General features: G+C 40.9%; 1 protein-coding gene across 1 annotated transcript in view; it reads left to right on the plus strand.

Moving 5' to 3' along the window:
• The first annotated feature begins 8,568 nt into the window (after positions 1-8,568).
• Positions 8,569-23,799, plus strand: part of LOC143023835 (uncharacterized) — a 134,852-nt gene continuing 119,621 nt past the window's right edge. The window contains exon 1 of the mRNA XM_076182472.1: positions 8,569-8,646. The gene's annotated coding sequence lies outside the window, so the exon portion shown is untranslated. The remainder of the gene's footprint in view (positions 8,647-23,799) is intronic.

Genomic DNA, 23,799 nt, shown 5'->3' on the forward strand with positions numbered 1-23,799 from the left:
TGTCGAGACAGCCAGACACCACCCTACGGCAGTGAGCTCAGAGCTCCTTATTAGCCGATCTCTGGGTAGGTCTGAGACCACTCACACACCACACACCGGGACAGCAAGGTCACAACTCCTTGACTAACGTCCCGTACCTACTCGCTGCTAGGTGAATAGGGGCTACACGTGAAAGGAGACAAACCCAACTTATCTCCGCCCGACCGGGGAATCGAACCCCGGTTCTCTGGCTTGTGAGGCCAGTGCTTTACCAATCCGCCACAGAGCCGTGTGTGTGTGTGTGTGTGTGTGTGTGTGTGTGTGTGTGTGTGTGTGTGTGTACACAGGGTGTTACACAGGGTGTTATGAAGCGTCTAGTGTGGTCAATGGGCAGTTAGTTGCATGCTCTGCATGCTCCTTAGTGTAAGTTACATGCTTTGCTTGTGCTCTCTTGCTTTCAGTACCACCGCTGGCTAGCTTGCTTTAGCGAACAGGGAAGCCGAGTGCGTAAGTCTTCCCCTGCCAGTACATAGCCTCTCTAACACCAAGACTTCTGCTGTGCCTCCTCGTGGCCACACACGGTAACTGGCTGCCTCGCGGCTCCAGGCTAAACAGCAGGGGATCTCGGAGCAGCAGGGGGCCCCAGAGGTGTGAGCCTATGGCCCACCGATGTGTGGACACGCCCTGGCCTCACACCAACTCCTGCCCCACAGCCCAGTGGGTTATCCTTGGTTGGTATTGGGCTAGGGGAGCAAACCCTGAGAGAAAATCTGCGCCGGGGTGACGCAACAGGCAAAGTCCGACAAACTGGACTATTGGCACACCTCTGCAGCGGTTTATTAGTCCAGTCGTCATGGTCTCCACCTGCCACTGGAACAGCTAACGGACTGCCAAGGTAGTGGACTGTGGAGTGTGCACCCACTTTTCACTCTAATCATCAATGCACTAGTTTTGCCCATGCCAACTTTCTTATCTTCTACTCAATACTTCATCTATCTCCACCTACAATTAAAAAAGTCCTCCGGCGACGGGGAAGGAGTGATGAGGGCAGGCAAAGGTTGTTGCTGGCAGCCCTTAGCTTCAACCCTGCACGAGAGGCGGCCCTGGGGTGATGGTCGCTGGATGGCTGGGACTGGAACAGCAGCCTCCTTCGGCAGCTCCCAGGGTGACTGGGCGGCCCTCTTCAGGATCCACACCGCCCACCCTGAATTGGGAAGGGTCTAGAAAAGGTGACCTAAAAATTGTCTGTTCCATTTCCCACGGACAGGTAGCCGAGCCTCGTCGTGGCAACCCATACCTCGGCCCCAATAACACAAGAACAAAGAAAATCATTATTGGCACATGGAATGTGCGCACACTGCTCGACCTAGACAACAATGAAAGACCTCACCGTAGAACCGCTCTTATAGCCTATGAACTCCAAAAGTATGATATTGACATAGCGGCACTCAATGAAACCCGCTTTTCAGATGAAGGCTCCATCACTGAATCTGGGGAAGGTTACACCTTCTTCTGGAAGGGCTTGAATGAAGGGGATCATCGCATCCATGGTGTTGCTTTTGCAGTTAAGACCAAATTACTCAACAGCATACCCCACAGCCCAATAGGTCATAACGAAAGACTCATCAGCTGGCGCATCCCCATAACAAACAGCCGATATGTAACCTTAGTCAATGTCTATGCACCAACCTTAGTTTCTGATGATGAAATAAAAGATCGTTTCTATGCCCAGCTTAATGACATCATACAGGCAATCCCCAGAGAAGATAAGATCATTCTTCTTGGGGACTTTAATGCAAGAGTGGGCAGCAGTCATCATCTTTGGGAGGGGGTCTTGGGACGCCATGGAGTTGGTAAGTGCAACGACAACGGCTTACGCCTTCTAACATTCTGCTCCCAATACCATCTAACAATCACAAACACAATGTTCCAGCTCCAAAATAAGTTTAAAACCACCTGGATGCATCCAAGATCCAAAATATGGCACCTGCTTGATTACGTAATTGTGAGACGCAATGACATTAAAGATGTAAAGATTACAAGAGCTATGAGGGGAGCTGATGGGTGGACAGATCATCGACTTGTCCGCTCAATACTTCATCTTAAAATTCGGCCTCCAACTCGCCGACAAACTCCCAAAAAACACCTTGACCTCAAAGCTTTGAACATTGATGCAACTCGCTCTACCCTACAAACCGAATTATCAGCTCATCTCACCTTGCCAGCCCCTACAAATGATCCCAGTCGAGGCATCTCCCTTCTGTCAACTTCAGGGAAGGTAGTCACTAGAATATTATTGTCTCGAATTATCAATAACATCATAGAACAAGTATTACCTGAATCTCAGTGTGGCTTCAGACAAGAGCGCAGCACAGTCGACATGGTGTTTGTGGCAAGACAGCTCCAGGAGAAAAGCATTGAGCAACACCAAGACCTCTACATGGCGTTTATAGATCTTGCCAAGGCTTTTGACACTGTGAACCGTCCTCTCCTATGGCAAGTACTTGTAAAATTTGGATGCCCACCAACATTTCTGGGTGTCCTGAGAGCCTTTCACGATGGCTCTATGGCTCGAGTGTCCAGTTCTGGGCTCAAGTCTGAGCCATTCCTTGTTGAGTCAGGTGTGAAGCAGGGGTGTGTTATTGCTCCCATCTTATTCAATTTATTTCTCGCTGCAGTCTCCAACATTGCTAGACAGCAAATCGATCCTGCTGATGGTGTCAGGCTGTCGTACAGGCTGGATGGCAACCTCTTCAATCTGCGACGCCTCCAAGCCAAAACACGTGTGACAGATGAGGTAATCCATGAACTGCAGTACGCAGATGACACTGCTTTAGTGAGCTCATCCAAAGAGGGTCTTCAGCGCACCGTCAACGCTGTCTCAAATATATATACCAGATCTGGACAAACCATCAACATCAATAAAACAGAAGTGCTCAGTATCTCTGAACAACTAGAGCCTCCGGAATTCACTATCAATCAACATCCTCTGAAAAACACTCATGAGTTTACCTACCTCGGCTCAGTGCTCACTGACTCCTGTGACCTGACAAGCGAAATCCAACGCCGCATTGGTTTGGCAGCAGCAGCTTTTGGTAGACTATCACACAGAGTGTTCTTGAACCGCAACCTCACCACCACCACCAAGGTCTCGGTGTATAAGGCAATCTGCCTTTCCATCCTTCTGTATGGCAGTGAGTCATGGGTGCCTTATAGACGCCATTTGAAAAAGTTGGAGGCCTTTCACACCAACTGCCTACAGCGCATACTGGGTCTAAAATGGTGGCACAAGGTACCTCACAGTGAAATCCGTCGACGCACACAAATGGACCCACTGGAAATAGTCTTAACCCAACGTCAACTACGGTGGCTGGGGCATACCATCCGCATGCCAGAAGAGAGACTACCGCGAAAAGTTCTCTATGGAGAACTTGCTGAGGGTAGACGCCACCCTGGGGGCCCACGTAAACGACACAAGGACCATCTGAAAACAACGCTGAAAAAATGTGGCATCGAACCCACCACCATTGAAAATGTTGCTGCCGATCGGAGAGAATGGCGATCTACATGCCAAAACGGCTTAGATACACTCACTTCCACCTACAACGATCGGGCAGAACATCGAAGACGGCAAAGAAATTCGGCACATCAGGCAGAGGGCAACTTTCCCTGTGATACCTGCAGCCGTATATGCAAATCGAGAATCGGACTCCACAGCCATCAGCGAGTTCATCTGGCGTAATACCACTTCTTGGCATGGTGCAACGTCATCGTCGTCAGCGACGGACTACTATAAGCAAGTAAGCAAGTAAGTGTGTGTATTTACCTAGTATTTACCTAGTTGTATTTTACGGGAAGGGGAGCTATGCTCGTGGGGTCCCGTCTTCATATCTCATTTTATCTAAACTATTTTTAAATTCATGTATTGTTTTTGCACACACCACTTTCTCATCTAACTTGTTCCAACTGTCTATTGCTCTGTGAGGAAAGCTGTTCTTTTTAAAATCTCTTCTATAGCTGTCTTTTTTTATTTTCTTTCCGTGTCCTCTTGTATTTCTGTCATCCCATTTTATCAGATTCTCTCTATCAGTAATTTCTATGCCTTTCATGATTCTGTAAATAGCTATCAAATCTCCTCTCTCTCTTCTTTGCTCTAGTGTCTGTAGTTTAAGTTTTTGTAGTCTCTCTTCATATGATAGTTTTGAGAGTGTTGGTGCCAGTTTTGTAATTGCTCTTTGTATTCTTTCAAGTTTTTTTATACATTTTTTTGTACTTGGTGACCATATCGTTGCTGCATATTCCAATCTTGGTCTTATCAGGGTGATTAGGATTTTCCTCACCATTTCTTCATCCAGGTATGTAAATGCCACTTTGATTGTTCTTATTAAATTATAAGTTTCTCCAAAAATCTTATTTATATGTTTCTCAGGTGACATATTATTCATAACAATGACTCCCAGGTCCTTCTCATTTTCTACTTTTTTTATTCCTTCTTTTCCCAAATTATAGGATCCTGTTATTCTGTTTTTGCTTTTTCCAAATTCCATTATACTACACTTTTTTGTATTGAACTCCATCTCCCACTTCCTACTCCATTCCTGTACTTTATTTAGATCTCTCTGTAGTGATTCACAATCTTCTTCAGTTTTCACTCTTTTCAGTAATTTTGCATCATCTGCAAAGAAGCTCATATAGCTTTCAATTCCTTCATCCATATCATTAATATATATAGCAAACATTATTGGGGCCAGAACTGTTCCCTGCGGGACACCGCTTATTACTTCATTCCATTTTGAGTGCTGATCTCTTATCACTACTCTCATTTTTCTTTCTTGCAAAAAGTCTTCCATCCAATTTAGTAATTTACCTTGTATTCCTCCTTCATATTCTAATTTCTTAAGCAACTTCTTATGTGGTACTTTGTCAAAAGCTTTTTTTAGGTCTAGAAATGCACAATCAGCCCATCCATCTCTTTCTTGTATTATATCTATTAGCCTTGAATAGAAACATATTAAATTGGTGACGCATGATCGTCCTTGTCTGAATCCAAATTGCCTTGGATTTAGTACGTTGTTTTTTTCCAAGTATTTTACCCATCTACTTTTGATAATTCTTTCACATATTTTTGCTATTGTACTTGTTAGAGAGACTGGTCTATAGTTGGTAGGTTCTTCTTTATTTCCTCCTTTATATATAGGTACTATATTTGCTTTTTTCCAATCTTCTGGAACTTTTCCTTCTTTTAAGGAACTGCTTATTATGCTATGTATTTTGTCTGCCAGTTCATTCCTGCATTCTTTCAGAATCCAGTTTGCTATTTCATCTGGCCCATGCGATTTTCTGACATCAAAATTACCCAAGTGTGTCAATATTTCATTCTTTGTTACTTCTATTTCTTCCATAGGGGGGACTTTTTCCTTCCACTCAATCTCTTCAGGTTGTATATTTTCCCTTGTAAACACTGATTTAAAATGTTTGTTCATAATTTCTGCCATTTCCATTTCCTCAGTGTATTCAACTCCTCCTTGTCTTAATTTCTCTAAGTCTTGTTTGTTTTTCAGTTTATTGTTTACAAATCTGTAGAATAGTTTTGGTTGATCTTTACACTTTTCTATAACATCTCTTTCATATTTTCTTTTTTCCTCTCTTCACTTTTGTACATATTCATTTCTATAACCAGTATATATTTTCCATTTTTCAGGTCTTCTGTCTTTTTTCCATCTGTTCCAGGCTTTGTCTCTTTTGTCCTTTAACTCCCTACAACTTTTGTTGTACCAGCATTTTACATATTCTTTTTCTTGTTTTTGTCTTGGGACATACTTTTCCACTCCTTTTTTGTAAATTTTTGTCAAAATATTCCATTTCTCTTCCACTGTTGTTTCTTCTTTGTATATTTCTTCCCAGTTTTCTTGTTGGAAGAATTCTCTTATTTTATCAAAGTTTGTTTTTTCATACATCATTCTTCCTTTTCTATATTGTTCATTTCTTTTCATATATTTTTCTTCATTAAGTTCCAGTTCAATCAATATGTGGTCACTTTTACCTATTGGTGTTTTATATTCAATCTTGTCCACTATTCTAGGTTCAGATGTAATTATTAAGTCTAGCCTCGATGGTTCTTCTTCATTTCTATACCTAGTGTTCTCTTGTATCCATTGTGTCATTGAATGGTCAGTAATCATCTCAAGTAGAGCATTTCCCCATGAGTCATCACCACTCTTTACTGTCATTTCTTCCCAGCAGATTTCTTTGCAATTAAAGTCGCCCATCATAACTATTCTTCCTCCGTCTTCCATTATTTTAGTTAATGCTATCTTTGTGTCCTCTAACATACTTTTATGTTCACTCTCCTCCCATGAGGCTGTTTTCGGAGGCACATAATTGATCACAAATTTTCTGCTCTTCTTATCTCGGTCTTCCACTTCTATCATAATCATCTCTACTGTATTCTTTCCATATATGACACCTTTCACGTTTATATCCTTCTTAGTCAGGAACATAACTCCACCCCCTTGTTTTTTCTCTCTGTTTCTAATCCAATAATTGTATGTATCATGTCCTACACTGTTGGGTGGTAGTGGGCCTTTTAATTTTGTTTCTACAATTCCCATTATGTCCGGTTCTTTTTCTTTCAAATAATCATTCAGTTCATTCAATCCTGTTATCAATCCATCTATATTTGTGTAAGACACTCTTAATTTTCTGCCACTTCCATTGTATTCTCTGTTTCCCTTATGTTTTTCTTTAGTATGTCGAACTGCTTTATTTTCATGTTCACTACTCTCCAATAGAATCTCTCTTTCTCTGACTCCGTTCTTTCCTCGTTTTTTGCCTTAGCTTCAATTCTTTTCTGCTTTTCTGCCTCTCTTTCCTCCTTATTCATTTCTCTTTTTATCCATACCTTTTTATATTGATCATTTGTTGCTAGTTTCCCTGTCTTGGATAGAATTTTCTCTGCTGTTGTTTGTGACCTGAATTTAATCTTAATTGGTCTGGTCTTATCTGTACTATATTTTCCGAGTCTGAATTTTTCCTCAATTTCCTTTATAATTTCTGGTTCATCTTCCTGGACTAATTTTAATAAACTGCTTACTCTTTCATTTTCCTCCTTGATTCTTGCAGTTCTATCTGGGTTATGTTTCTCTTCCATTCCTAATATAATTATACATTTCTTTTTGTCAGCTAATTCTCTTACTATATTCTCCTTCTGTCTCATCACTTTAATAACTGAGTCTTCATTATGTTCTTTCAATTGCTGTTTGACTATGTCAGTGAATGAAACCTTATTCCCTTCTTGAGTTATTCTCCAATTTTTAGCTTCTGTAGCTAGTTTCTCTCTGTTTTCATTACTATTCTTCTTCAATTTCTCATTCTCCTCCTTTACATTTCCTAACTGTCTTTTCAGGTCCTCTATTTCTTCAGTTAAGTTTCTGTTAGCCTTCTCTAGTTGTTCCAACCTTTCAATTCTTTGAAAAATGGAGTCTACGTTACCTAACTTACGCTCCAAGTCCTCGATCACCTTATCAACTCGCTCCTCTCGTCTTCCCAGTGGGGGGGGGGGGGGTTGTGTCCCCCCCACCCTCTTTAAATCCCTGGAACATATTCTCGTCACTTTCTTCTGTATTGCTCCTCTCTATACTTCTAATCTTTACATTTTTATTAGACATTTGATCCTCGCTAAGTCTTTTGTTTACCTTCCGCTTGTCTGGCTGGTCAAAGTCTACTCCCTCCTCATTTCCTTCCATTTCCCTCAGTAATCCCTCCCCTTTTCCTCTTTCCCTACGTTCCCACTACTCCACGAGCAATTTCCCCCCCACCCTGCAAAAACACTAGGCACTTCTCTTTGCGTTGGGATCCACAGACTTCACTTTTCTTCAGAACGTCTTCTAAGCCGTCCATTCGTTGAAGTGTGTGTGTGTGTGTGTGTGTGTGTGTGTGTGTGTATGTATAATGATAAATAGATAAATTAACAAATAAAATATAATGTAAGTAATAATAAATACAATACATAAATAAATGCATATGGTTAAATGATAAACAGGTAAATAGTAAATAATAATAAATTGACATATAGCTAATAATAAATGATAATCAAGCAAATAATAATAAACAAACAGACGATTGATAACAAAACAAATAAACAAATAACATAAAATAAATGACTGCCATTACAGCATCTTGCTTTGATGCTTATCTAAATGATTCTTAAAGCTTCGAACTGAACTACATTGCACTGCCTCTGCAGGAAGTTTATTCCATTCATTAACTACACGGTTGGCAAAGTTATTTCTATCCACTTCCAAATTAAATCTATTTCCTAACAGTTTGAGACCATTGTTTCTTGTCTGATTCTGGTAATCTAACGTATGGTTGTTGGTTTGGAGAACAGGGTAGTATGAGGATGTTTTATTGTATTTTTTTTTTTTTTTTTTCTGGAGACGGTTTGATACGAGTTACGGAGTGCGTGGTGCATTATTCCGTTTATTATTATTTTTTTTTTTATCTAAATATTTATTTATCTATTTGTTTATTTACAGATATTGAGTTCTCCAGGTTGGCTGTCTTTTAAAGCAGCGAAAGACCATCTTCTTTGCTCTATAGGTTTTGGGCCATCGCTAATCTGGATTCCAGGGGCCGTATGTCATGATGATGATAAGGTTGGAACTGGTAAGTATTTACCTAATTGTAGTACACAGGAAAGGAGCAACGCTTGTTGAGTCACGTCCCCTACTCTCCAATTTATCATACCTAGCTTCAAATTCAGGTACAGTTCCAACATTATATTTGATTAATACTTATCATATCTAGATTTGAATTCACGTATTGTTCCAGCCTGGACTATGTCACATTTTAAGCTATTCCACGTATCTATACATTTATATGGAAAATATTTCTTCACATAATTTACATCTGTGGTCTTCCATAATTTATTCACATGACCTCTTAAACCCTTCTCATCCTTAATCAAAAGATCTCTTCTGTCAATGAAGAGACAGTGACCTGAATAATGTAATTATATCACCTCTTACTCTTCGACCTTTCAAAGTTGGCAGACCCAGTGCTTTTAGTCTTTTCTCATATGGTTTATCTGGCAGGTTGGGGATCAGTTTGATTTTTTACCTTTATATACTATCATCTTGTTTATATCCTTCACTCTGTGTGGGGACCATATCACTAACGCATATTCCAATTTTGGACGGATCAGGATTTCGATGATTTTTTTCATCATCTCTTCATTCATATAAAGAAAAACTACTTCAATATTCTGCTGCAGTCCGTGCGTCTCTCCCACAATCCTGCTGATATGTCTGCCAGATGACGTTGTTATGCTCTTTGTAATCATAGGTCAGTGTTATGCCGATCATTCGTTAGTCTTTTACTGCTTTGGTGGTATATGATGCTCCTTGAAAGAATGTCAAATTTCTATGGAAAAGGGCCCATAGAGGTTGTGGGAAACCTGTAAAGGATGTGAGGAAAAGTGGGAAATGGGCACTATGGTGTTGGTCTAGTATTAGTGCCCATTCATAATCTAGGAGGAGGTTTAGTATACATAGAGATGGGTCAGTGGATGGGAAGACCATTGTTTAGAGATGTTTGGAGGTGGTGCGCAGACAAATGCTCACACGATATATGCTCACAAGACATATGGTCACACCCTTCATGGAAAAAGAGACAAATGCTCACATCATATTATATTAACACCAGACAATTATTTACATTGAGGACACTTTTATTTTACACTGAGAAATATGTACAATATACATAATAAATATGCATTTAATAGTTGAATATACATGATATAAGTGCATTTTACAGATAGTGAAATATGTACATTTATCCAAGGCGGATAGTGCCCCACTGCTTCCAGGGAGCTCCTTTTCTTGACACACATGTACCCATCAAGACAGAGGTTGTCTCAACCTCGGTTAGTCTTAATCTCCATGCTGAGTGAGTTCTGAATGACTTACCATAGGGCAGGCTTATATACTAACATTAGAAGAGCTCATTTCAGGAAAGACTGTAAGTTAGCCTCCCTAATGGTGTTCCACTTCTCTGGGATGACCTGGTCTTGGAGGGATGTGGGATCTTTGGGAAAAAGCCCCACACAATGTAGAGCTATTCAACTACAGGATGAAGCAGTAGAACTTGGCCAAGGAGGAGGTGCAGGTGACAAGTCTGAGAAGTCGGCACGAACCTTTCTCAGGCTTTTACAACTCTTAGGGATGGCCTCTGCTTCTGTTATTATGTGCCTGGACTGTTTGACGTTATTGGGGTACCGTTTGTATGCCCGAGGGGTGATGGTTCTTCATAGACAGCTCTACCACAAGTTTGAAGGGTGTCCTCCTTCACAATGGAAGCAAGTTCCCGACGCTCCCCCTAGCTCATTCAGTCTGCCTGAAGAAAGACTACTACAGTGTGAAAATCCTCACTGAAGCTCTGCAATACAACCGGTACAATTGGAAAATCATTGGAGACTTTAAGATGGTGGCTTTCCTGCTTGGTCCATAGAGAGGCTTTATCAAATTCCAATGCCTCCTCTCCCTTTGGAACAGCAGAGCCACCTCTGACCATTACGTGAATATAATTTGTAGTTGAGACACGGAACGTCATATGGGAGCCACTGGAATTAGCCGCTTTTAAGTACCTTCTTGAGTTCTTGTCCAAGTTATCTGAGGCCAAAATCAAAGGTGAGATTTTTGTTGGATCTCAGATAAAGAAGGTGCTTGAGTCTACCGAGTTCTCCAATAAGGACTGAGAGAACAGCTTGGGACTGTTTCATACCCGTTGCCAAGGGCTTCCTGGGCAACAACAGAGCTGAAAACTACCAGCAGCTGGTGCAGGAACTTGTAAAAGCTTTTGGCGCCATGGGATGCAGGATGTCCCTTAAGCTTCATATGCTGGACGTTCACCTGGACAAAGTCAAGGACAATATGGGTACCTACTTAGAAGAACAAGGCGAGCGATTCCACTAAGATGTGAAGGAGATAGAGCGGAGGTGCCAGGGCAACTACAATGAGAAAATTATGGGAGGACTATATCTGGGGGCTGGTGCGGGAGTGCGACTATTGATTACAACCACAAATCCAGGAAATCCAGTCATTTCTGACGTGTTTAAGTTGCTTGATAACTGTCATTTGTCTTTACTTGCTTGTGTCATAAAATAAATATATACTCTATTAATATTAAATGAGTTATTTGAACTGAAAAAATAAAATAAAAAATCCTGAAAAATATGAAAATTTCAAAACATCAAAGTCCTAATCACAAACCCAAACTTCTGGTTTTTTCTATAATAATGGGATATTACAAACCATGAAATGACACGTAGAACCGGGGAACAAAAAAATTGCTACACGGTGTGATCTAAGAGAACATAAGACAAAGAACAAAGCTTTGAAAAGAGATGTTAGTAAAGAAGTGTGATAGCTGTGAAGTGAGGTGTGGTATGTGTGAAGTGAGATGTGAAAAATACTAGTAAGGTATGACAGAGAATGGGACCTTTCGCAGTCAGGCTCGTAGATTCCTATTAGCGCTAGAATTTTCAATTGTCTCGGATTTCACGAGGCAAAGGGGTGACTTAGCTAATTTGGAAATCGATATTTAAAAAAAAGATACGCCATAAATTGCTGCATAAATGTATTTGAAATTAAAAACATGACTCTTAATGTTATAATTTTTACTTAATGGTGTGTGATAAGGCTTTGTTAATGTAATTATAAGGTAAAACTAAAAATAGGTAATTATTTTTACTGAAGTAACTATGAGCAGTAAAAATAAGAGGATGTTGATTTCGGTTTGTGCATTTTATCTGAGAGTGTTGAAAAATAATGGATATCACTGTCACGTCCTGTATATGAAGATAATCAGTGAGATAAAAAATAACAACAGTGGTGGCGGACGTACGAAGTTAACGACATTTTTGTAAAGAATAGCCTCTTAGATCTGCTGGGAGCTATTTTCAAACAAATATGACTAATTTTACGTGTGCCGTGGCAAACTGCACGTCAGATTCAAGAAAAAATAAGAGAAAGACAAAGTTTATCGTAGCGAAAAAATTAAGTCTTCAATGCAAAATTATATTTTCGATACATTACATGGATTTGCCTATTGCTTGGTGCATTCAAATGAAAGTATATATCAGTATACGTCCATTGAAGTCGGTAGAAAATGACAAATTGATTGGCTTGATACAATTATAGGCTGTTTTACGAATATCGTCTATGATTATAAATAGAGGCTCAAACAATGCTATATGCCGTTTGCAATCATGAAATTAATTGACTTAAATTTCAGACACAATAATGTACAACGATACACCTCTGTAAGCTTATAAAACTTGCCCAAAAAAATATTTATTTTCCGGCAAGAATTACAAAATCTGGAGGTGTCTGGTATCAATTTGCTCACTGCGACAGGTCCCATTAGCAGCTTTAAGGGTCAGAATGCAATAGGCGAAGTAATCTTTCTAAATCACCCACTCTCTTTTAGAATTGTTTTTGTATACTATCTCAGTCGATTATACCATTGTAATAGTCTTATTTTTGTTAAAATACGTGTTTATAAGAGCAGATTCTATGATATTTTCGAAGATCCCGAGAGACGTGCAGTCATTCATTCAGTTAATTTTTGCCCGCTAGATGGCATCGGCGTGACGTCATAGTAGCCAAACATTGTATCTAGACAATAGCATCTTAGAAATTATTATTGCATAAACACTCGCTGTTTCTATTGAAAAATGTCGCAGAATTTAACTGAACCTGAAGAAAAGTACTTAGTGGAGTTCGTTTATTATCCGTCCAGCCATATATGTTTAGGCCCATAATACGACGCCAAACGTCAAAAGATGATCAGGAAATTACTGATCGTGCCGAAGTTGACCTTCATGACGATGATGAAAATGGGAGGAAATAGGGGAGGGACAGGGTTAATGTTTGCAACTGATTTGTGAAAATGTCTGCCTTATAAAAGCACATGCTGGAGTTCCTTTACTGGTGGCCTTAACAAAATTCTTCATAAATCCAAATTTTATATGAAGAGGTGGCAGCAAATTTGATGAGGGTTGACCAGTGGATCAACATCCTTATTGTGTGAGCCAGGTTGAAGTGTTTCTATAGATGGCCATTCACTATGCTTGTAGTGTTTGTCATATGCTCGGCTATACCACAGACAGAGAAAACATGGGTATTCGATGTAACCTCTTTGCATTCCTTATATAATGTAATATATTCATATTGTTTCTCTTCAGATTGTGTCCCTAATATAAGTTATATTAGGGACACAATCTGAAGAGAAACAATATGAATATCATAAAATATGAGATTAAGGAGATAACTGAAATATATAAGATCAAATTACTGTGAAAACATAAAATGACTTTGTCTTTTTACCTTTAAATCTCCACAAACCTTCCAATTATGGTGACTGTACTTCCTGTTGAAATATAAATATTTGTTATTGTGCATCTTGTATTGTTTTTATTGAATGTACAATGCAATGTATAGTAAGAATTTTGTCATTTGATTTATTGTATAATCTGTACTTAATTTGCTTGTATAACAAAGTTCAGTTGCTAGGCCTGAGAGATTTCCCGCGCTATGGGAGACATTACGCTTCTGCAAGTTAGTCATGGTGAAGCCACAGTGTAGAGAGGTTGATGTGTATATTTTTGTCTGAACATAAACTTATTTGTGCATTGTGCCTTTGAAGAACAATAAACAGTTAAGTGCTTTTCTAAGCGTTTATATAATACCCATAACTTTTAACATAGGTTATAGGCCCAGGACACGTTATTTTGTGTGCTTAGAAATTACACTGCGTCACAGCGAATAGTGATTGAATCGAGCATGGCGGTGTAGGCACGTGAACAAGAGTGAACGTAAGTGTTTATTACGTTGCATTTCATTTGTGTGACACAGACTGACAAAATGGATCGCAGTACAATCAACCTCACACTGTTGAATGATAAGAACTATCCTACGTGGAAGTTGCAGATGAAGATGCACTTGATTAAAGAGGATATGTTCGGTATAGTAACTGGCTCAGAAACAGTACCGGCAGAGGAAGGGGAACTGGAAAAAATACAATAAGAAAAAGGCCAGGGCGTTGGCTTTTATTGTATTGGCTATTGACCAAAACCTTCTTTATTTGGTTGGGGATCCAACTGATCCAGGTGCTGTGTGGAAACTACTGGAGGACACTTTTCAAAAGAAAACCTGGTCAAATAAACTACGACTAAAGAAACGGTTGTACAACATGAAGTTACGCCAAGAAGACAGTATGCAGGAACATTTGAAGAACTTCGTTGAATTATTTGGTGAACTCGCAGTGGTTGGCGACGCCGTTAACGAGGAAGACAAGGTAATTATATTGTTATCGTCATTGCCTGACAGTTATTCAGTGCTTGTAACGGCACTAGAGGCTTCGGAAAGTGTTCCAAAGTGGGAAACTGTGACGGAACGTCTTCTACACCAGGAAAGTAAGTGTAGTCTTATGAAGTCAACAAACGATATCAGTGCACTTGTTGTTAATAAAACAAAGTTATATGAAAATATACAGTGTTTTGAGTGCAAAAAGATGGGGCACGTCATGAAAAATTGTTGGGTTTATTTGAAGAAGTGTAAAAATGAAAAAGTGAATTGTGCCGTGGGAAATAAAAAGGATGAAAAAGAAATAGCATTGGTTGCTACTGCTTTATCTGTAAATTCTGTATTCAAAGCAGGCAGTTGGGTAATTGATTCAGGTGCTACGCAACATATGTCCCATAAAAAGGAGCTTTTTTCAAGTTATGAGACACTAGCAATACCCTTGTTTGTTGAAGTAGGATATGGTAGAGCTTTGAAAGCTTATGGGGTAGGTGATGTTTTCGTTAAATTGAAACTACCTAATGATGAAATAACTAATTGTACTGTAAAAGATGTTCTCTTCATTCCTGATTTAACTTATAATTTGATATCAGTACCTAAAATGGTCAAAAATTACATAAATGTAAATTTACATGAAGGTAAATGTGAAATTTTCAACCAAGAAAATGAGTTGTTGGCTGTTGCAAATTAAGTAGGGAATTTGTATTTTCTAGAATGTGTTAGTGATATTGCAGCTGCAACAGCACTTGACTCTGTCTCCAATTCTGCACTTGTTGCACAATCAAAAGAGATGTTATGGGATCGCAGGTTAGGCCACCTTAGCATTGATAATTATATAATCTTTGTAAATTAGTTAGGAAAGATTTGATAAATGGTGTCAACAGTTCTCTTAGAAGTGACTCTATTTTTTGTGAAAGCTGTGTTGATGGTAAGAATCAAAGACAACCATTTCGATCATCACTGAAGGATGGAAATAGAAAATTGTTTGAATTAATACATACTGATGTATGTGGGAAGCTTAACCCTAGTTCTTTGGGTAATGGTAGTTACTTTCTGACCTTCATAGATGATGCTTCTAGGTATACATGGATGTACATTTTGACAAATAAGAGTGATGTTTTCAACAAATTTGTAGTGGAAGACATTGGTTGAGAAACAATATGATGCTAAAATCAAAATTGTGAGATCAGATAACGGGAGAGTATACCTCAAATGAGTTCAAAAATTATCTGAAGTAGGGTACACGTCATGAAACTATTGTACCTAAAACTCCTGAACAGAATGGTGTTGCAGAAAGGGAAAAATCGTACCCTGGTTGAAACCGTAAGAGCAATGCTATCATATTCAAACTTACCTAAGTCATTTTGGCCTGAAGCTCAAAGTACAGCAGTCTATATTAGAAAAAGGTGTCCAACAGCTGCTCTAACAGACATGACACCATATGAAGCTCTTAATGGCAGAAAACCTAATGTTGAACATTTAAGAATTTTTGGATGTGTATCATATGTTCATGTACCTAAAGATGAAAGATCTAAATTAGGTTCTAAATCTAAACGTTGTGTTATGTTAGGATATGGATCTACTACTAAAGGTTACAGCTTGTATGATGTAACTAGTAAGAAAATAATTTACAGCAGGGATGTAATTTTCAATGAATCTCAAATGTATTTTCTTGAGAAGGAGTGTGCTAATGTGGATTCTGTTTCATTTGAAAAAGTTGATATTTCCATTCCTGTAGATAAAGATGAGAAAAATGGAAATGAAGCTCCTGAAATGCATGTTAGGCGGTCCAACAGAGATAGACGTCCACCAGAACGTCTTGGTGAATGGGTTAATATTTGTGATGCACCATCACTTGGTGAACCACAAAGTGTTGAGGATGCTTTGAATGGACCTGAAAAATCTCTTTGGAAGGCAGCTATGCAGAGTGAAATAACAGCTCTTTCTTCTAATGATGTTTGGGATTTGACAGAGTTGCCGGAAGGACGAACTCCCGTCAAATCAAAGTGGGTTTTTAAAAAGAAAATTGGACCTGATGGCTCAGTTTCCTCTTACAAAGCTCGCTTAGTTGCTCAAGGTTTTTCACAAAGACCTGGTATTGACTATGATGAGACCTTCAGTCCCGTGGTTAGGTTTGAGTCAATACGTACCATCTTATCATTAGCTGCTCGAGAAGGATTAAAGATCCATCAGATGGATGTATCTTCTGCGTTTCTCAATGGAGAACTGCGTGAAGAGATTTACTTAACTCAACCCGAATCTTTTCATGAACCTGGAAAAGAAGAGTTAGTATGTAAACTAAACAAGGCCATCTATGGCCTCAAACAAGGTCCTAAATGTTGGAATGATAACTTAGATAAATTTATGAAAGACTTGCATTTTGAACAAAGTCCTAGTGATTCATGTGTTTACACTCGCATGTATGATAATGATTTGTGTATAATTGCCATATATGTTGATGTCATTTTAGCTTGTAAGTCCTTTGATATTATTGCTGAGATTAAGAATTTGTTGAGTGAGCGTTACTTGATGAAGGACTTAGGAGAATTGAAATACTTTTTAGGTGTAAAAATTGCACAAAATAATGGTAAAATCTTCATCAATCAATCTGGAGTTATTAAGAGTGTTCTTAACAAGTTTGGCTTTGGTGACTGTAAGCCTGTATCTACTCCATGTGATGTAAGCAATGTTCTTTTAAAAGACTATGATGAATTAGATCTCTTTGATACTACTAAGTATCAATCTGCAATTGGTAGTTTGTTATTTTTGTCCACAAAAAACAGACCAGACATTTCATATGCAGTATGCAGGAAAGAAGATTCGTTGTGACAGTGGAATGTATCATTCTGTGTTTCTCACGTGATTTTTTTATTGAAATGTTTCCCCGAAAGTGACCCTGAAGGACAAAAGAGATGGACAACAGAGGACATTAGTTGCAGCCCAGGACTAGAGGAGGAAAACCAGGTAAGACAAGCAGTCTATTACGAATTTTGTTTAGGTAGGAAACATCATAATGGCGGGAATACAGTATCTTAAATGAACATTAGGTTGTAAAATTAAATTTTTGTATCTGAATGGAATGAGAAGATTAATCAAGAACTTGAAGTTATAGATGATGGATATAAACTGAAAAATAAGATCGATGATATATGTTGCAAGGGTAGAGACAACTGGAGTAGACCCCCCCAAGGAGGGATTATTTTGTTGATTGAGGGTAGAAGATACGTTCCAAAATTATAAATAAAAATGAGACTGTCTTGTTTGTCTGTTTCTGCATGGGACGTGCACACGGAGACTCGAAGCTGGCAAAGACTTGAACTGATCCGGAAATAGATTCAATTTGGAAGTGGGTAGAAACAACTTGGCCAACCGTGTAGTTAATGAATGGAATAAACTTCCTGCAGAGGCAGTGCAATGTAGTTCAGTTCGAAGCTTTAAGAATCATTTAGATAAACACCTAAGCAAGATGTTGTAGTGATTAGCATTTATTTTATATTATTTGTTTTTGTTTTGTTATAATTTGTCTGTTTGATTCTCATTAATTATTAGTTATATGTCAATTTATTATTATTTACTATTCATCTGTTTGTTTATTATTCAACTATACCTATGCATTTATTTATGTATTTTATTTGTTATTTATATTATTATATTTTTTTATTTATTCATTTATTATTATTTTGATTTTTTCGCATCCGACCTAGATATGGACCAAAAGGTCTCATGTCGGTATGCTCCGCCTTTGTAATCCTTTGTATGTAATGTTGCAAAGTATTGTAATAAACCTTATCAACAGCATTGGTCAGCAGTTAAGAGGATCTTCAGATACCTCAAAGGAACCATCACAGTTGGACTACTCTATACTAATGATGATGTAAATGAATGTGTAGGTTTTGCTGATGCTGACTGGGCTGGTGATAGATCTGACCGTAAATCCACATCAGGTTATTGTTTTAGGCTCGGGACTAGTGGACTGATTTCTTGGCGCTCAAACAAGCAATCGTGCGTTGCACTCTCAACTGCTGAGGCTGAATATGTAGCACTATCTGGTGCAGTACAGGAAGCTGTTTGGCTTAAATCTTTGCTAACGGACTTGAAACACGATTGTCAAAGTCCTATAACTATCTTTGAGGATAATCAGTCTGCTATAGTCCTTGCGAAGAATCAGAAAGATCATTCTCGTACTAAACATATTGATATAAAGTTTCATTTTGTGAGAGAGTTGATCAATAACAAAACCATTGATGTGAAATATTGTCCAAGTGATAATATGTTGGCTGATATATTAACCAAGGCACTCCCTGTGGATAAGTTTCAAACATTTAGAAAAGGGATGGGAATGACTGAACAAAAATTGAATGGATAGAATTTACAAAAACAATACAATCTAAGGAGTGTTGAAATATAAATATTTGTTATTGTGCATCTTGTATTGTTTTTATTGAATGTACAATGCAATGTAGAGTAAGAATTTTGTCATTTGATTTATTGTATAATCTGTACTTAATTTGCTTGTATAACAAAGTTCAGTTGCTAGGCCTGAGAGATTTCCCGCGCTATGGGAGACATTACGCTTCTGCAAGTTAGTCATGGTAAAGCCACAGTGTAGAGAGGTTGATGTGTATATTTTTGTCTGAACATAAACTTATTTGTGTCATGTGCATTGTGCCTTTGAAGAACAATAAACAGTTAAGTGCTTTTCTAAGCGTTTATATAATACCCATAACTTTTAACACTTCCGAGCACTGAGTAAGATTTTCATATTCTCATAACTCTCAGTTAATAGAACTAAATGTGTAACAGGAACAGATGCAATGTTTAAAAGAACAGCTTTTAAACTTTGACTCGATGAGTCAATGAAGAGTCTCCATTCCACTGGACAATAAATTAAACACAAGACTTCAACTATTCAACTAGTCCTCCAATATCACTACAATGTACTAATGAAGAGTTGTCATGGAGTGAGAAAAAATGGCAAAACTCTTCATCTCTTTTGCGATGCCAGAAATGTGCAGTTCCTGATGCAAGTTAATTGCTTTCGTCAAGGTGTGATCTGAGTAGCTGGGTACACTCTTTTGATAATCCTAATCCCTTGTTAAGTCATTCAGTAGTGCTTGACTTAAAGGCTTTGGTTGATTTTCATTAGGGATTAGAGGTTGATACGATGCAGGTGTCCATATCTTCAAGCTGGGTATTCTTTGCGGGCATTGCTGCAGGGGCAGCAGTGGAACAGGTTAAATAAGCGTAGGTTGGCGGGCGTAGGAAAGTCCCGTATTGCCCTGACCTTGTCCTCATCGGCAGAGAGGCGGTAGCCACAGAAGCTGACGCTAGGGGCGGTGACTGTGAATTTCTCCTTGTTAAGAGTGATGCTGTGGTCGCGGCACCTGGTAAGCATGTGGTGGATCCTCCGGAAGTGGGAGGGGAGGTCGTCGTCGAACAGAAGGATATCATCCACACCTTGCAGAGCCGCGTCTCCCCAGAGGCAGTAGGCGTCGCCGGTGGCTGCGAAGCCCATTGGTCCCCGGCAATGCTTGTACTGCCCATACGGGATGATGAACTTAGTCGGATGCTGGTCCTCTTTTACGAGGTCTATCTGCCAGTAATCGTGGAGGGCGTCTGCCGTCGTAAAGAGCCTCGCGGAGGGGGTGACGCTGTGGACCACGGCAAACGGCGTGGGCGAAGGGTGAGTGGGGCGCGTTACCTGAGAGTTGAGTTTCGTCAGGTCGACCGTGATGCGTACGCCCTTATTCTTGGCCACGAGGACCATCGGGTAGCACCATTCCGAAGGTTCGTCGTCGACAGATGTGATGATACCTTGCTGCACCATTGAGTCAAGTTCTTCCTTCACTTGGTCCTGGAACGCGAACGGTATCGGCCTGGGCGTGTGGATGGCGAAGGGCACCGCGTCGGCATCTTGGACACGTCGGCGCTGAGGTTGGCGGCTGCAAGCTAGCCCTAGATATCGCCAGTGTGCCCAGGTGCCGGGCGCCTATCACTGTGACATCCACGACTGTGTCCGGCAGCATAAGCAAATTCGAGGACACGTTCCCGAAGCGGATGCGAATGTTGACAGGTGTCGGGGAGCGGCCGGAGCCGTCGGACACCTTTCGGCAGGCGCCAGCCTTCCCAGGGGGAGGCGCGGGGGCACTGGGGATTGGCGGCTCGTAGTGATTCTCATCTCGTAGTGATTCTCATCTCGATCCCTGGACCCTTCTTGCGGCATATGCGGCATCGGGCGCTCCTGGCAGGATACTGGCGGGTATGAGGGCAGTGTCCCTTGGTCCCGCAATTGTGGCAGGTGTCGCCAGGTCGCGAGGAGGGTGCAGGAGGCGGTTGAGGTGGGTGTGTGCGCGCCTAGCATTGAACACTTTTATAAGCCGAAACGGCGCACACCTGGGGGTTGCCCTGGCAGTCCAAGGCTGTCTCCCTTGCCGACTCGTGCGAGCGGCAGTGGGTCACTACCTCCTGCAGTGACGGGGTTGCGGGGAGGGAGCTGATGCGCTGTACAAATTCCTCGTCCCTGACTCCCATGAGTATGACCATTTTCATCTGGGCCTCCGCGCAAGCGACGGCGCCTACGGTGCATAGGTCCTCCCGGGTCTTGTCCTTGACGCGGCCGTAGAAGTCATCGAAGGACTCGCCGTGCTCTTGCCTGCACTAGAAAAGGTCACGGCGGCGGAGGGCCTCGACTCGCGCGTCCTGGAGGTGGGACTACAGCCGGACGAGCACTTCGTCGGCGGAGAGTGGGGTATCTTGAGGGATGTCCAGCGATTTCCGCAAAACCGCCTGTACGCCGAGAGACAAGCACGATCTTAGTTGTATAAGTTGTATGTCGTACAGCCTCCTATTGACGCCGGCCATGGCGGCGTAGTCGGCCCAGCCACGGCGCCACGACAGGAACGACTGGAATGGGGCGTCGGCCTGTAACGGTGGCGGGCGTGGGACCGTCAGGTTGCCCGGCGGCAGGGGGGCGGGCGGCGCTCCGGCGACAGGCGGGGCCGAAACGGGTAAAGTCGGCGGAGGGCTCGATGGAGGGGGCAGCGTGCGGGGGATGAGGGCTAGGAGTTGTTGAAGGGTCTCCGCTATTTCGTCCATTTTCTCACGGTAGGCCTCCGCCATTGCGTTCATTTTTGCGCGGTCCTCCCTCCCTTCATCCCGGAACACCGGTATCCTCGCTGCTAGGCGTTGCACGGCGTCGTTGCCGCCATCCCGCGGAAGCGTTACATTTGGTGTGAGCGCGGACGGGGCGTGTAATTCGACGTTGCTGTCTTGCGGCGACGGTGAATCGCTCCTTTGTGCCATGGACCGGGCTGGGGGGGGGGGGTCTACGCGAGTCAACTGGGGTGTTGCGTGACGTAAGCGCGTTCACTATGTGGGTCGCGGCAACGCCGGGGGCATCCAAGGGGTTGGAATGAAGGGCCTCTTTGTTCGGTCCTCTAGGGGCCCGCCGAAACGTGTCGCACGATAGGGCTCCACTGCTGAACTGCACTGCGCAATACTGCACAGTTCGACGTGCACACTATTGCAGGATTCCTGCAACACCTCGTTCACGTAAGCACCACCGGATCGTGTATTGTCACGTACTGGCACTCGTTCACTTGCGCGCTACCGATTACCAAACTGCACTCGTGTTCCACCACGGGAACGGTGCAAGGATGCTTGCAATTGCAAGATCCTACTCACTGCGCCATCTTTGCAAAAATTGTTACAGGGGCAGCAGTAAAACAGATTGTACGTTTTGTGGGTTTATTAATCGGTAGGTTAGGTGTACAGAGGGGACACGTCAAGTACCCAAGAGATCTACAGAGCAACTGCCCATGGGCGAAGGTGCTAGGTACTGCAAGAACACATACAATAGGATCTTTGTTATAAGTGTAAATGGGGTCCTTGTTGTGAGGAGCGTCTGGGGGTCAGGCACGCAGCGCTCCACCCTTGCACTAGTTCGTATTACTCCTATATGCCCAATACACTATACCACAGGTATCACCATCTTCAGTGATATCTATGTTCTTGGGTACACTACTGGAATTTCTGGGAGGTGGGGTAGCAAGATACACATGATGCTTGTTCTTATTTACACCTGTAAATTTCTTATAGGTAAAATGTCAAAGTCCCACGGGATTTTATAAGTGTAAGGTGTTAGAATATACATTTTTGAAATATATTAATGATTGATTGATTTATGAAATTTTTGGCTCGAAGGTCAAGCGCCGGAGCCGGTAGGCCATTCAGCGCATATTTATCTTTTATGGATAAAAATTCAAGTAAAACCGTAAAAACAATAAACATTCACAAAAACACATCACAACAACATACACTCATATACACAATCTTAAATTTCATAAAATAAACCAATGTCTTTCAAAAACTTTACAACATTCTTCACATGAGCTTCCTCCCCTAAAATTTGTTTAAAAGATAAATTTGTTAAAAAAAAATTGGCCCTGCATTTATTAGAAAATGCAGGGCACTGAATTAAAATGTGTTTTATTGTAAAAACTACTTGGCAAGTGGGATATTGGGGGGCCAGCCTTTCTGCTCTACTTGCCATAAAAAAAAAAAAATTATAAGTAATGTAGGGATGGCCAATTCTCAATCTTGTCAAAACAATACTTGACCTTCTGTCCAAAGGAGGACACTTCCAAGGGTTCACCAAGGGGTGAATCTATTTCAACTTATAACTACCGTCCAGCCTTGTTCATTGTTCTTGCCACTTCTCCATTGTATAACAATGGATCACTTGTTTGAAGTCCGTATGTGGGACTTTTCGCTCTGTTATATGGCTGAGCCTAGTGGCGGCTTTGGCTGGAGCATCGGCCTGTTCATTTCCAGTGATACCCACATGGTACGGCACCCAGCATAAGTTTACTTTTATCTTCTTTCTGTTGTTAATGAGAATCAATCAGTCCTGTATTTCTTGGACTAAAAAATGACAAGGTAATAATGTATTTAGAGAGGATAGAATGCTCATGGAATCTGTAAAAATAACGACGTTCTTATTACATGGAACAGAATTAAAAACAAATTTGAGGGCGTTGCTGACTGCCAGCATTTCAGCAGTAAAAACAGAGTTAAAATGAGGCAACTTTCTCTTTAAAACTGTGCTATCAGATACAACAGCACAACCAACACCATCTTGGGATTTAGATCCATCTGTATAAATAAAAATTGCATCAGCATGTACTGATAAATGTTCTAAAAATTCACTTTTTAGCTCTACAGCAGTTCTATTTTTCTTCTTTTTAAGAGGACATATTTCAGTGGGGCATCGGTTCCAAGGAGGGAAGTTGGGAGGCGTGCTCTCAGTAATTGTATTAGGATCAAGTCCTACCTTCTCTGTCCCAACTTCACATCTCACTTCTAAAGGTTTCGGCAGAATACTTTTCCTTGGAGCTCTGTCTACCGGCTGCTTTACATATTTGAAGTTTGGATTCTGTTTTGATGTCAAGACCCGAGA

The sequence above is a fragment of the Oratosquilla oratoria genome, unplaced genomic scaffold (genome assembly GCF_046742065.1).
Source record: "Oratosquilla oratoria isolate Oo_2021 unplaced genomic scaffold, ASM4674206v1 SCAFFOLD65, whole genome shotgun sequence".
In the NCBI taxonomy this organism is placed as follows: Eukaryota; Metazoa; Arthropoda; class Malacostraca; order Stomatopoda; family Squillidae; genus Oratosquilla; species Oratosquilla oratoria.